Genomic DNA, 14,565 nt, shown 5'->3' on the forward strand with positions numbered 1-14,565 from the left:
GACGGACCTGGCTGGAAGTGTGTGTGTGTATGTGTGTGAATGTGTGTGTGTGACAGTGAGAAAGATAGAGAGAGTGTGTGTGATACCTGTCGTCACTCATCATGCTTCTGATCCATCTACATAGCACTCACACACACAGCTCTACACCCTAGCAGGAGCAGCAAAGACACCTGAGGATTCTCTGACACACACACATCTCATCGTTAAGACGACGTCAGGATTAAACCAAGCAATCGGTGCCATCTGACAGTGTGGATACCTTTCTCACCAAACTGACACGCTGGAGTTGAGCACATTCTAATGATTCTACTTTCCTTATTTCAAATGGATTCAACCTCTGATCAAAAGGTGATAATGTGGACCTGAGAAAAGGTTTGAATGTGAGAATAGAGTTTAGGGTAATTGCTCTCTGGTTTGGAATACTTGCAACAGACCGAAAGTCATAGACCTCTCTATTGTTCTGTGGCGTTTTTTGACACGTTGCTCTGAGCACGATGATGGAGACCATGTGGAGACTCTTAAGGACCAGATGTATCCCTTTTGCTCCTCTCTTGTAAGAGACCTGTAGGAGTAAGTGTGTTGTTGTAAGGAACGTGCTGGAGGTGTATGGGAACTGACATAATGAACCTGCATGGGAACGTATCGGAGTTGATCTCTTCTGCCGTCAAAGCTGTAACGCTTCCACCCTTTGACCCTGAACCTTGGCCTCCCGGGTCAGAAGGACTTCTGGGAAATGGAGGCAGGAATTTTTCAAATGGGTGTAGCAGGAATGTAGGTGCCGATGTGAATTACTTTCCGTCAGGCAATTGGACTCATGGCGGTGTGGGTTACGGTGAGGAAGGGAGGATCCTGGCATCATCGCGGTGTGCAACGGGGATGATGGCGGTAGACAAGAACTGGGCAGCATTGCTGATCCTGGCGGTCATTGCCATTACGGTGACGGGTAACATCCTGGTCATCATGGCTGTGTCTCTGGAGAAGAAGCTCCAGAACGCCACCAACTATTTCCTGATGTCGCTGGCCGTCGCCGACATGCTTCTGGGCATCCTGGTCATGCCCGTCTCCATGGTGACCATTCTCTATGGTGAGTGAGTTCCAGCTCAAGTTCAAAAAAACGTAATTGTCCCATCATTTGGTTAACAATGGAAATGTGTCTTTGGCTTGCAGACATACAGGCTCAGACACAGCATGCAGACATGCAGAAAACACAAAACAGAGCATGATATCATAATAAATACAAATTCTATAAACAAGACTGTGTTTTGTATATTTATGCTGGGGATGACACATTCATTGTTGTGTTGTACAGAATTACTTGGTAGTTTTACATTATTATTAAAATTGTTTGAATGATTAAGTCATGCATGGAAACTCCAGCTGTTTGGTTTCATGTGTGACTGGACAAGAGCCAGGAAAATATTTGGAGTATTTGAACTGTAATAATTAAATGCATATTTTTTCCATTGTATTGCTATTTTGGTTAGATTTAAATGTTGCCTATATACAGTACATACACTGCTCAAAAAAATAAAGGGAACACTTAAACAACACAATGTAACTCCAAGTCAATCACACTTCTGTGAAATCAAACTGTCCACTTAGGAAGCAACACTGATTGACAATACATTTCACATGCTGTTGTGCAAATGGAATAGACAACAGGTGGAAATTATAGGCAATTAGCAAGACACCCCCAATAAAGGACTGGTTTTGCAGGTGGTGACCACAGACCACTTCTCAGTTCCTATGCTTCCTGGCTGATGTTTTGGTCACTTTTGAATGCTGGCGGTGCTTTCACTCTAGTGGTAGCATGAGACGGAGTCTACAACCCACACAAGTGGCTCAGGTAGTGCAGCTCATCCAGGATGGCACATCAATGCGAGCTGTGGCAAGAAGGTTTGCTGTGTCTGTCAGCGTAGTGTCCAGAGCATGGAGGCGCTACCAGGAGACAGGCCAGTACATCAGGAGACGTGGAGGAGGCCGTAGGAGGGCAACAACCCAGCAGCAAGACTGCTACCTCCGCCTTTGTGCAAGGAGGAGCAGGAGGAGCACTGCCAGAGCCCTGCAAAATGACCTCCAGCAGGCCACAAATGTGCATGTGTCTGCTCAAATGGTCAGAAACAGACTCCATGAGGGTGGTATGAGGCCCCAACGTCCACAGGTGGGGGTTGTGCTTACAGCCCAACACTGCGCAGTTTGTTTGGCATTTGCCAGAGAACACCAAGATTGGCAAATTCGCCACTGGCGCCCTGTGCTCTTCACAGATGAAAGCAGGTTCACACTGAGCACATGTGACAGACGTGACAGAGTCTGGAGACGCCGTGGAGAACGTTCTGCTGCCTGCAACATCCTCCAGCATGACCGGTTTGGCGGTGGGTCTGTCATGGTGTGGGGTGGCATTTCTTTGGGGGGCCGCACAGCCCTCCATGTGCTCGCCAGAGGTAGCCTGACTGCCATTAGGTACCGAGATGAGATCCTCAGACCCCTTGTGAGACCATATGCTGGTGCGGTTGGCCCTGGGTTCCTCCTAATGCAAGACAATGCTAGACCTCATGTGGCTGGAGTGTGTCAGCAGTTCCTGCAAGAGGAAGGCATTTATGCTATGGACTGGCCTGCCCGTTCCCCAGACCTGAATCCAATTGAGCACATCTGGGACATCATGTCTCGCTCCATCCACCAACGCCACGTTGCACCACAGACTGTCCAGGAGTTGGCGGATGCTTTAGTCCAGCTCTGGGAGGAGATCCCTCAGGAGACCATCCGCCACCTCATCAGGAGCATGCCCAGGCGTTGTAGGGAGGTCATACAGGCACGTGGAGGCCACACACACTACTGAGCCTCATTTTGACTTGTTTTAAGGACATTACATCAAAGTTGGATCAGCCTGTAGTGTGGTTTTCCACTTTAATTTTGAGGGTGACTCCAAATCCAGACCTCCATGGGTTGATACATTTGATTTCCATTGATAATTTTTGTGTGATTTTGTTGTCAGCACATTCAACTATGTAAAGAAAAAAGTATTTAATAAGATTATTTCATTCATTCAGATCTAGGATGTGTTATTTGAGTGTTCCCTTAATTTTTTTGAGCAGTGTATTATACAGATTGATCATGGTTTACTCATATAAAGTATTTTTGGGAATACCATTGAACCGTACCAATTACTGGAATTGTTATTGACTATGGGCTATATTGAGAGCATCCCTTCGAGAGAGAGATCTTTATTCTGAAGCTGCATAGACACATACAGTCATACTATGAAAGCTGTCAGATGTGTGCCTATATGGCTTTAGATTTTGATTTATGGCCCGCCCCCATCTGGTCTAGTACCCACAATGCTTTGTGCTAGTAATACATTCACGAATTTCAGGCATGTCACCATCCTTTTTGTAACCTGAAGTTGTAGTAAAATGTTATAAATGTCGACAGATAATTTGTTTGTTCGACATGGTGGGACATTTTTGTGTCGTTAAAAGTAATTATCGAGAAATGGCAGTGGAAACTCCTTTATGCGCAAATATTTACATAATAACCATCATATTGAAATAAACTGTCACACGATGACATGGTGTGTGTTCCTCCTACTATGTGTTCCTCCCACTACGACTCGGGAAACCATGCAGTTTATTAGGCTACAGATGAAATAAGTTATGATGAACTTCACAGTGTGGTGAAAGTGCATGGTTTGAGCTTAATGCTTCTTTCCAATAAATATTGAGGGTCTTATTCTGGTGACATGATGATCGATGCTTGACTACCATTTTGACAAATAAAAACATTCTCGCTCTTATCCATAATCTTATCTTGTAGACTAGCCTACCCACAGAGACTACCTGCACTGTATCTGCGAGCTGTTGGCTAGCGCGCACGTGCCAAGACCAGAGTAGGCACAGTTGCTATTTAAAGCAACCGTTTTTGTGAAAAAACTATCCGTAGAGTTGAAAATGCGATGGAAACACATTGAACATTAGATTTATATGCAGTACATGAAAACTTAAGCGAAAAAGTACATGTCATCATGCACTGATGTTTATCTGCAACAAGTCAGTTTGGTGGAAACACCACTGGTTGGAAAATGCGTATTGTCTTTATGCAGATTTTTGAATATTCGGATGAAAATATGTCGCCAATTGGATAGAAACCTATCTACAGCTCTAGTTTCTTGGTTTTGCTTAGATCATGAGATGGAGAACATACAGCCGTCTTATGACAACTGCTAAACTAGGGGACGATGTGTTTCATACAATCCCCTTAAATCCTCAGACACTCACTATTTAGACTGTCTTTATGAGAGAAGAAGATTGCCCCCTTGAACTAATCCCCTGGGTTTTGGACTAGAGACATGTAAAGAGAGAGAGAGAGAGAGAGAGAGAGAGAGAGAGAGAGAGAGAGAGAGAGAGAGAGAGAGAGAGAGAGAGAGAGAGAGAGAGAGAGAGAGAGAGAGAGAGAGAGAGAGAGAGAGAGAGAGATAGAGATAGAGACAGAGGGAGCACGACAGAAAGAGAAGGAGAGAAAGAGACAGATACAGTAGGCAGAGAGAGAGGGGAGAGAGAGCGACACACAGACAGAGACAAAGAGAGAGAGCGAACGAGGGGGGGTGGACTGTGTGGAGGGGTTGTGCGGTTAGGGTCAGAAACGTGGTTTGTGCTCAGCTGTTTAGCCAGACGGGTAGATTTCATGTCAATCCAGCAGCAGAAAAACAAGTCAGCCGGCATGAGAATGAGCCTCAGCAGCTTCCTCTCAGACACGACCACACACAGAACAAAACAAAGCCATGTCATTATCTGCTGTCAGAGAACCACATGTGCGATAGCAGGGCAACAGGTCATTCACAGACGGAGAGAGACAAGAGGAGGAAAATAAACAAGTGGTTTCGAGAGGCAAAAGACAAGAGATGGGAATGACAGAGTTCCTGATGCTTCAATCAAGGGAGGGACTGGGAGAGAAACATCAGAGAGAGAGGCAGAGAGAAGAGAGGGAAGAGACATGGTGAAGAGAGGGACGAAACCTCGTTTATTTTTTTTTTTTATTTTTTTTTTTTTAGTCATTTAGCAGACGCTCTTATCCAGAGCGACTTACAGGAGCAATTAGGGTTAAGTGCCTTGCTCAAGGGCACATCGACAGATTTTTCACCTAGTTGGCTCGGGGATTAGAACCAGCGACCTTTCGGTTACTGGCACAACGCTCTTACCCACTAAGCTACCTGCCGCCCTGCAAAAATACCTGGCGCCAACAAGCGTCCTGTGTCCTGATCTTTTATACATTCAGATTGTGCCCAAAGTTTAAGAAGTGCATCTACACATGGTATGAAAATGTATCTCTTATCTGTCCACTGTGTCCGCATTGTGACCAGATTTCCTGGTCGCCCCCTGTATGCAAATTATTTGACCGATATTCTTTCAAAATAATGTTTATTTTATTGAATTCACATATTGATGCCATAAGTCAATGGTGCCACCTGTCAATGATTTAGAGAGGGGATAATTATGGTTTAAATGGTTTCACTGTCCAGATCGGTCAGCACAATGCGTGCCTGACTACCTGCTGAGGTGGGCAGGAAGATCTGATCACAATCAGATCACAATGTGTCTTTTGATTGTCTACACCGGTCTAAAAATGTGGGCACAATCAGAATGTGGACAAGATCAGGACAAAGGATGCATGTTAGAACCAGGTTTAAATGGGGCTAGAGAGAAGAGTGGCACGAGACAGGGGGGCAGTTTGAAAAAAAGATTTAGAAAACGGACAGATACTTTTGATTACGTGATTTTATGTGAAGTTAATGTGATAACGTGCCACATGTGATAACAGGAATCTACACATGACATTTAAGCACGTGGAAACATGATCTCATGTGAAATAAATGTGACAACATGGGGATGCACATTTTTTATATGTGATTCCATGGAACTACACGTGACAAAATGTTTGTACATGTGAAGACCCAGGTGTCAAAATGTAATTTAGAATATTTTACCTTAAAAGGCATAATTGACATTAATTCAATTTAAACAGTCATGGTCCCCTGAAGTTTTTGTCTTGTTCCCGGTTGGTTCCAGGAATGTCCCAAAGATCATTTTTATAATGTTCTTTGAACGTTGTGTCATGGTCCCTTGGAGGTTTTTGTCTAGTTGCAATGAAAATACAGTAAGTCTACAACAAGTTCTGTATTTTTACAGTTAAATTGAGGTGTTAATGTTAAAGGACAGTATGGTTAGTTAGTGTTGTTCCCTAGGGTAAAAAAAAAGTCAAAAGGTACACTTCACAGGTACACATACACTATATATACAAAAGTATTTGGACACTCATTCAAATTAGTGGATTCCACTATTTCAGCCATACCCGTTGCTGACAGGTGTATAAAATCGAGCACACAGCCATGTAATCTCCATAGACAAACATTGGCAGTAGAATGGCCTTTCTGAAGAGCTCAGAGTCTTTCAATGTGGAAGCATCACAGGATGCCACCTTTCCTATAAGTCAGTTCGTCAAATGTTTGCCCTGCTAGAGCTGCCCCGGTCAACTGTAAGTGCTGTTATTGTGAAGTGGAAAGGTCTAGGAGCAACAACGGCTCAGCCGTGAAGTGGTAGGCCACACAAGCTCATAGAACGGGACTGCCGAGTGCTGAAGCGTGCAGCGCGTAGCGTGTAAAAATCATCTGTCCTCAGTTGCAACACTCACTACCGAGTTCTAAACTGCCTCTGGAAGCAACGTCAGCACAATAACTGTTCCTCTGGATTTTCATGAAATGGGTTTCCATGGCCGAGTAGCTGCACACAAGCCTAAGAACACCATGCGCAATACCAAGCGTTGGCTGGAGTTGTGTAAATCTTGCCGCTATTGAACTCTGGAGCAGTGGAAACGCGTTCTCTGGAGTGATGAATCATACTTCACCATCTGGCAGTCCGACAGAGGTCCGTACAGAAATGGTTTTTTCGAGATTGGTGTGGAAGAACTTGACTGGCCCGCAAAGAACCCTGACCTCAACCCCATCGAACACCTTTGGGATGAATTGGAACACTGACTGCGAGCCAGGCCTAATCGCCTAGCATCAGTGTCCGACCTCACTAATGCTCTTGTGGCTGAATGGAAACAAGTCCCCGCAGCAATGTTCCAACATCTAGTGGAAAGCCTTCCCAGAAGAGTGGAGGCTGTTATAGCAGCAAAGGGGGGACTAACTCCATATGAATGCCCATGATTTTGGAATGAGATGTTCGACGAGTAGGTGTCCACATACTTTTGGTCATGTAGTGTATGAACTCACATGGTACAGTTCGGTACCTTGAAGGTATAATGGGACATTTTTCTGCCCAATATTTGTAATATAAGGTACGATCATCACAGCGCTTTGATGGGTGGGGGCAATGTACTCGTGGGATATTTGTGCCAACCGTATGTATATTTGTGCCAACCATCAGTGAAAGTGTTTGATGGTTATGCAAATGAAAGTTCAGCTCCTCCTTTGACACTGTCTGTTCTGCAAACTTTGTAAGAGCATGTGTCTCTAATGAGTTGCACTGTAAAGAGGTTATTGTGCATTTTCCAGTAACTCAATGGCAACTTGTTACCAGAAGTTAGTGTGAATTTGTAATTTCTTAACTGAAAACCATTTGTCAGTAAGTTATTGGAAAATTCACAATAACTTACTGACAAAATGTTAACAGTAACCTACAGGCAACTTGCTGTCACAAGCAATACATGCCAGTAACCTACTGTGCCTTCACTGACTCTTCTGTTGATAACATGCAACATTACTTGCTGATTGGCAGCATACTGTAGCAGCGGCAGCCTATCAGAATATTGCAGGTGTTGCTTATTGGAGGCATCACTTTCAGTTAGCTCTTTTTGGTCATTAGAGGGAATGTCATCCTAGTTAATGTGCTCTGTTGTACTCTGTTCATAAACATGAAGCTTGAAAGTAGTGCTCATGAGCCAAAAGCGGTCCCTGAAAATTGCGTACTATGTCACATTTGTGCAGATTTGTGCACCACGTCATTGCTCTTGCTCTGCTGTGGGTGCAAGATGTGCCGCTTGCTAACTGTCACTCATATGGCGAGGGGCTGAAGCTCAAAGGTTGAACTCGACTGGCACTGGCCCACGTAGGGGGAAAACAGTTGCTTTCAAACTAGGGATTTCGTGGCTAATTGAGGTAGGACAGTAATTCTGCTCATAGATTATGCATGTATGAACTACACATTTACACATCCAGCCCAAAGTGGGAGGTTTAAAAAATACTTATTAGTCGCTAAAAGTTCAGGAGCATGTCTTTAAAGCCTGACATAGGTGCATGTGATACCAAAGAGCCATACAATATTTCATTTATAGGAAGTCAGCATGTCATTGTACTCACTTCCCTGCTACACCATCAGGTCAGAGAGTGTGACAGATTAGCCACAGTAAATTACTGTGAATTGTACAATAACCCTCTTGCAGCTAGTTGAAAGTAAGTTAATGAAAATTAAACATGAACTTTCTGTGAGCCAGCTGGAATTAAGCTACTGAAAAATGCACAGTAAGCTCATAAAGGTGACGCACGTGATACTCACAAGACTTACACAGATTGCAGCACTGACCGTGACAAAAGAGGTGCTCAATTACTTCAACATTACAATAAACCCCTTAAACTGGTGCTACATTTCCACTGACGGTTGGCACAAATACAACATATTTTCGATCATTCTCCCAAATATGCTAATGAGTCCCCGCCAATACATTGCTCCCACCTACATTTGAAATTGCAGTAATGATTGTAACTTAAATTGAATATACTGTGTAGAAAAACATTCCATTATACTACATTATCCTCACAGTCACATGTACCCTAAAAGATACCGACCAGTAAGATGTGAGTTCCTATGTGTACCTCTGAAGGTACCTTATGTGCACCTTTGACCTTTTTGTAAACCAGGGAGCAATATTGTACCCTAACCGTACTCTTATTTTTGAGAGTATGTGAACATACAGTGCCTTGCAAAAGTATTCATCCGCCTTGGCGTTTTTCCTATTTTGTTGCATTACAACCTGTAATTTTAATTTATTTTAATTTGGATTTCATGTAATGGACACACACAAAATAGTCAAAATTGGTGAAGTGAAATGAAAACAATAACTTGTTTCAAAAAATTCTAAAAAATACATAACGGAAAAGCGGTGGGTGCATATGTATTCACCCCTTTGCTATGAAGCCCCTAAATAAGATCTGGTGCAACCAATTACCTTCAGAAGTCACATAATTAGTTAAATAAAGTCCACCTGTGTGCAATCTAAGTGTCACATGATCTGTCACATGATCTCACCTGTTCTGAAAGGCCCCAGAGTCTGCAACACCACTAAGCAAGGGGCACCACCAACCAAGCGGCCCCATGAAGACCAAGGAGCTCTCCAAACAGGTCAGGGACAAAGTTGTGGAGAAGTACAGATCAGGGTTGGGTTATAAAACAATATCCGAAACTTTGAACATCCCACGGAGCACCATTAAATCCATTATTTAAAAATTGAAAGAATATGACACCACAACAAACCTGCCAAGAGAGGACTGCCCACCAAAACTCATGGACCAGGCAAGGAGGGCATTAATCAGAGAGGCAACAAAGAGACCAAATATAACCCTGAAGGAGCTGCAAAGCTCCACAGCGGAGATTGGAGTATCTGTCCATAGGACCCCTTTAAGCCATACACTCCACAGAGATGGGCTTTACAGAAGAGTGGCCAGAAAAAAGCCATTGCTTAAAGAAAAAAATAAGCAAACACATTTGGTGTTTGCCAAAAGGCATGTGGTAGACTCCCCAAACATATGGAAGAAGGTACTCTGGTCAAGGAAAACACTATGTCTGGCGCAAACCCAACACCTCTCATCACCCCGAGAACACCATCCCCACAGTGAAGCATGGTGGTGGCAGCATCATGCTGTGGGGATGTTTTTCATCGGCAGGGACTGGGAAACTGGTCAGAATTGAAGGAATGATGGATGGCGCTAAATACAGGGAAATTCTTGAGGGAAGCCTGTTTCAGTCTTCCAGAGATTTGAAACTGGGACAGAGGTTCACCTTCCAGCAGGACAATGACCCTAAGCATACTGCTAAAACAACACTTGAGTGGTTTAAGGGGAAACATTTAAATGTTTTGGAATGGCCTAGTCAAAGCCCAGACCTCAATCCAATTGAGAATCTGTTGTATGACTTAAAGAATGCTGTACAACAGCGGAACCCATCCAACTTGAAGGAGCTGGAGCAGTTTTGCCTTGAAGAATGAGCAAAAATCCCAGTGGCTAGATGTGCCAAGCTTATACAGACATACAGTTGAAGTCGGAAGTTTACATACACCTTAGCCAAATACATTTATACTCAGTTTTTCACAATTCCTGACATTTAATCCTAGTAAAAATTCCCTGTCTTAGGTCAGTTAGGATCACCACTTTATTTTAAGAATGTGACATTTTTCGAATAATAGTAGAGAATTATTTATTTCAGCTTTTATTTCTTTCATCACATTCCCAGTGGGTCAGAAGTTTACATACACTCAATTAGTAGTATTGACTTCCACAAGCTTCCCACAATAAGTTGGGTGAATTTTGGCCCATTCCTCCTGACAGAGCTGGTGTAACTGAGTCAGGTTTGTAGGCCTCCTTGCTCGCACACGCTTTTTCAGTTCTGCCCACACATTTTTCTATAGCATTGAGGTCAGGGCTTTGTGATGGCCACTCCAATACCTTGACTTTGTTGTCCTTAAGCCCTTTTGCCACAACTTTGGAAGTATGTTTGGGGTCATTGTCCATTTGGAAGACACATTTGCGACCAAGCTTTAACTTCCTGACTGATGTGTTGAGATGTTGCCAATATATCCACATAATTTTCCTTCCTCATGATGTCATCTATTTTGTGCAGTGCACCAGTCCCTCCTGCAGCAAAGCACCCCCACAGCATGATGCTGCCACCCCCGTGCTTCACGGTTGGGATGGTGTTCTTCACCTTGCAAGCGTCTCCCTTTCTCCTTCAAACATAACGATGGTCATTATGGCCAAACAGTTCAATTTTTGTTTAATCAGACCAGAGGACATTTCTCCAAAAAGTACGATCTTTGTCCCCATGTGCAGTTGCAAACCGTAGTCTGGCTTTTTTATGGCGGTTTTGGAGCAGTGGCTTCTTCCTTGCTGAGCGGCCTTTCAGGTTATGTCGATATAGGACTAGTTTTTACTGTGGATATAGATACTTTTGTACCTGTTTCCTCCAGCATCTTCACAAGGTCCTTTGCTGTTGTTCTGGGATTGATTTGCACTTTTCGGACCAAAGTACGTTCATCTCTAGGAGACAGAACGCGTCTCCTTCCTGAGCGGTATGACGGCTGCGTGGTCCCATGGTGTTTATACTTGCGTACTATTGTTTGTACAGATGAACGTGGTACCTTCAGTCGTTTGGAAATTGCTCCCAAGGATGAACCAGACTTGTGGAGGTCTACAAATTATTTTCTGAGGTCTTGGCTGATTTCTTTTGATTTTCCCATGATGTCAAGCAAAGAGGCACTGAGTTTGAAGGTAGGCCTTGAAATACATCCACAGGTACACCTCCAATTGACTCAAATGATGTCATTTAGCCTATCAGAAGCTTCTAAAGCCATGACATCATTTTCTGGAATTTTCCAAGCTGTTTAAAGGTACAGTCAACTTAGTGCATGTCAACTTCTGACCCACTGGAATTGTGATACAGTGAATTATAAGTGAAATAATCTGTCTGTAAACAATTGTTGGAAAAAATACTTGTGTCATGCACATAGTAGATGTCCTAACCGACTTGCCAAAACTATAGTTTGTTAAAAATAAATGTGTTGAGTGGTTGAAAAACGAGTTTTAATGATTCCAACCTAAGTGTATGTAAACTTCCGACTTCAACTATTTTAATACAGATCTCAGTAATAAACTACTTTTTAAAACTATTTGAATACAGATCTGAGAAACCAACTACTTTCTTTTTAAACATTTGAATACAAAATCTCAGGAAGTGACTACTTTTCTGAAACTATTGGATTGGAATGCTTTCAACTAATGGCAGGGCTGTATCTGGAACTGCATGTTGACTATAGAAATAGAATGAATAAAGCACACACAATCTTCTATACTATTCCAATCTATCTGACAGACATCTACACAATACATTTCTATCTGAACATTCTGCAAATGCACAGCAAAGTGTTAATATTTGAATAAGGCTTAACACTAAGCAGTGTGTTAATTTAACACTGTTCCGGTGTCTATATAGGTCCACAGACTCAACACTGAAAGTGTTGAGTCTGTGGACCTATATAGACACCGGAACAGTGTTAAATTAACACACTGCTTAGTGTTAAGCCTTATTCAAATATTTCCCAGAGAGCCTTGCCTTTTCGAGTAAATTGTAGAGTTACCACCCATGACTGTATTTGTTAGTTAGAGACATGGTTGTTTCATTCATCAATTGTTGGTCCTATTGAGTTCACCAAGTGAGCTCCTAAGCTAATATATTATCAACAAACCAAAATAAAAATATATATACAGTAACAGTCAATATGTTGGACACACCTACTCATTCAAGGGTTTTTCTTTATTTTTTTACTATTTTCTACATTGTAGAATAATAGTGAAGACATCAAAACTATGAAATAACACATATGGAATCATATAGTAACCAAGAAAGTGTTAAACAAATCAAAACATATTTTATATTTGAGATTCTTCAAATAGCCACCCTTTGCCTTTATGACAGCTTTGCACACTCTTTGCATTCTCTCAACCAGCTTCACCTGGAATGCATTTCCAACAGTCTTGAAGGAGTTCCCACATATGCTGAGCACATGTTGGCTGCTTTTCCTTCACTCTGCCGTCCGACTCATCCCAAACCATCTCAATTGGGTTGAGGTCGGGGGAATGTGGAGGCCAGGTCATCTGATGCAGCACTCCATCACTCTCCTTCTTGGTAAAATAGCCCTTACAAAGCCTAGAGGTGTGTTGGGTCATTGTCCTGTTGAAAAACAAATGATAATCCCACTAAGCCCAAACCAGATGGGATGGCGTTTCACTGCAGAATGCTGTGGTAGCCATGCTGGTTAAGTGTGTCTTGAATTCTAAATAAATCACAGACAGTGTCACCAGCAGAGCACCCCCACACCATAACACCTCCTCCATGCTTTACGGTGGGAACTACACATGTCTGGTTAGTATGCAGGCCATGGAAGAACTGGGACATTTTCAGCTTTCAGGAATTGTGTACAGATCCTTGCAACATGGGGTCGTGCATTATCATGCTGAAACATAAGGTGATGGCGGCGGATGAATGGCACGACAATGGGCCTCAGGATCTCATCACAGTATCTCTGTGCATTAAAATTGCCATCGATAAAATGTACACTTTATATGTTGCGTTTATATTTTTGTTCAGTGGATATAATCAGAGTTAGCTACATGCACTGAACTGTCGATGAAGATCATAAAATAGATTGTCTGATACAAGGTGTGGGAAGAGATGGTTTGATTTTTCACCCCATCAGACCTCATGTTCATCATTTAAATAAAATGAAATCCACGTGGGTACAGTAACTTAATTTGCATCTGAGTTATGCCCACACATCTCAAGTTTGGATTCAGACCATAGAAAATATATTTTTTTCATAGGATCTCATAAGAAATACTAGAGTATATGGTTTTATTATAGTATCTCATACAGGCAGTATGAGGTTGAGTTATTGGATAGACAGCAGACGTGTTCCCATGGCGCCAGACGTCTGAGGGTCAAATGGACCGTCACTCATCAGACAGGTGAGAGACGAGAGAACCCAACCAACTAGAGAGGACAACGTGAGGTATGAGTTACTGTACCTCTATGCTCTAACTCTCCCTCCCCACTCACTGTCTCCGGTCTCTCGCCTGGGTGTATTCATTATCGAAAAAGTTTACAGTTTAAGAACCAAACAGAAGCCAATAGAGCAAAACCAGCGTTTCCAGTTGGAGAAATTTAGGTACAGTGCATTCGGAAAGTATTCAGACCCGTCACTTTTTTTTTTACGTTACAGCCTTATTCTAAAATGGATTAAATTAATTTTTTCTTCATCAATCTACACACAATACCCCGTAATTAAAAAGCCAAAACAGGTTTAGACATTTTTTTTTTATAGATATTTTTTTTAACAACATAAATACTTTATTTACATAATTATTCAGACCCTTTGCTATGATACTCGAAATTGAGTTCAGGTTTATCCTATTTCCATTGATCATCCTTGAGATGTTTCTACAACTTGATTGGCGTCCACCTGTGGTAAATTCAATTGATTGGACATGATTTGGAAAGGCACACACCTGTCTATATAAGGTCCCACAGTTGACAGTGCATGTCAGAGCAAAAACCAAGCCATGAGGTCGAAGGAATTGTCCGTTGAGCGCCGAGACAGGATTGTGTCGAGGCACAGATCTGGGGAGGGGTACAAAAACATTTCTGCAGCATTGAAAGTCTCCAAGAACACAGTGGCCTCCATCATTTCTTAAATGGAAGAAGTTTGGAACCACCAAGACTCTTCCTAGAGCTGGCCGCCCGGCCAAAC

At 42.6% G+C, this 14,565-nt stretch overlaps 1 pseudogene across 1 annotated transcript in view; it reads left to right on the top strand.

The window, feature by feature from the left end:
- Positions 1-606: 606 nt before the first annotated feature.
- LOC311129104 (5-hydroxytryptamine receptor 2A-like) overlaps positions 607-14,565 on the top strand; it is a 37,799-nt pseudogene continuing 23,840 nt past the window's right edge. The window contains exon 1 of the transcript in view: positions 607-1,084. The product of the transcript in view is annotated as a 5-hydroxytryptamine receptor 2A-like (transcript). The remainder of the gene's footprint in view (positions 1,085-14,565) is intronic.

Source organism: Coregonus lavaretus (assembly GCF_964263955.1).
Source record: "Coregonus lavaretus genome assembly, chromosome: 5".
Taxonomy (NCBI): domain Eukaryota; kingdom Metazoa; phylum Chordata; class Actinopteri; order Salmoniformes; family Salmonidae; genus Coregonus; species Coregonus lavaretus.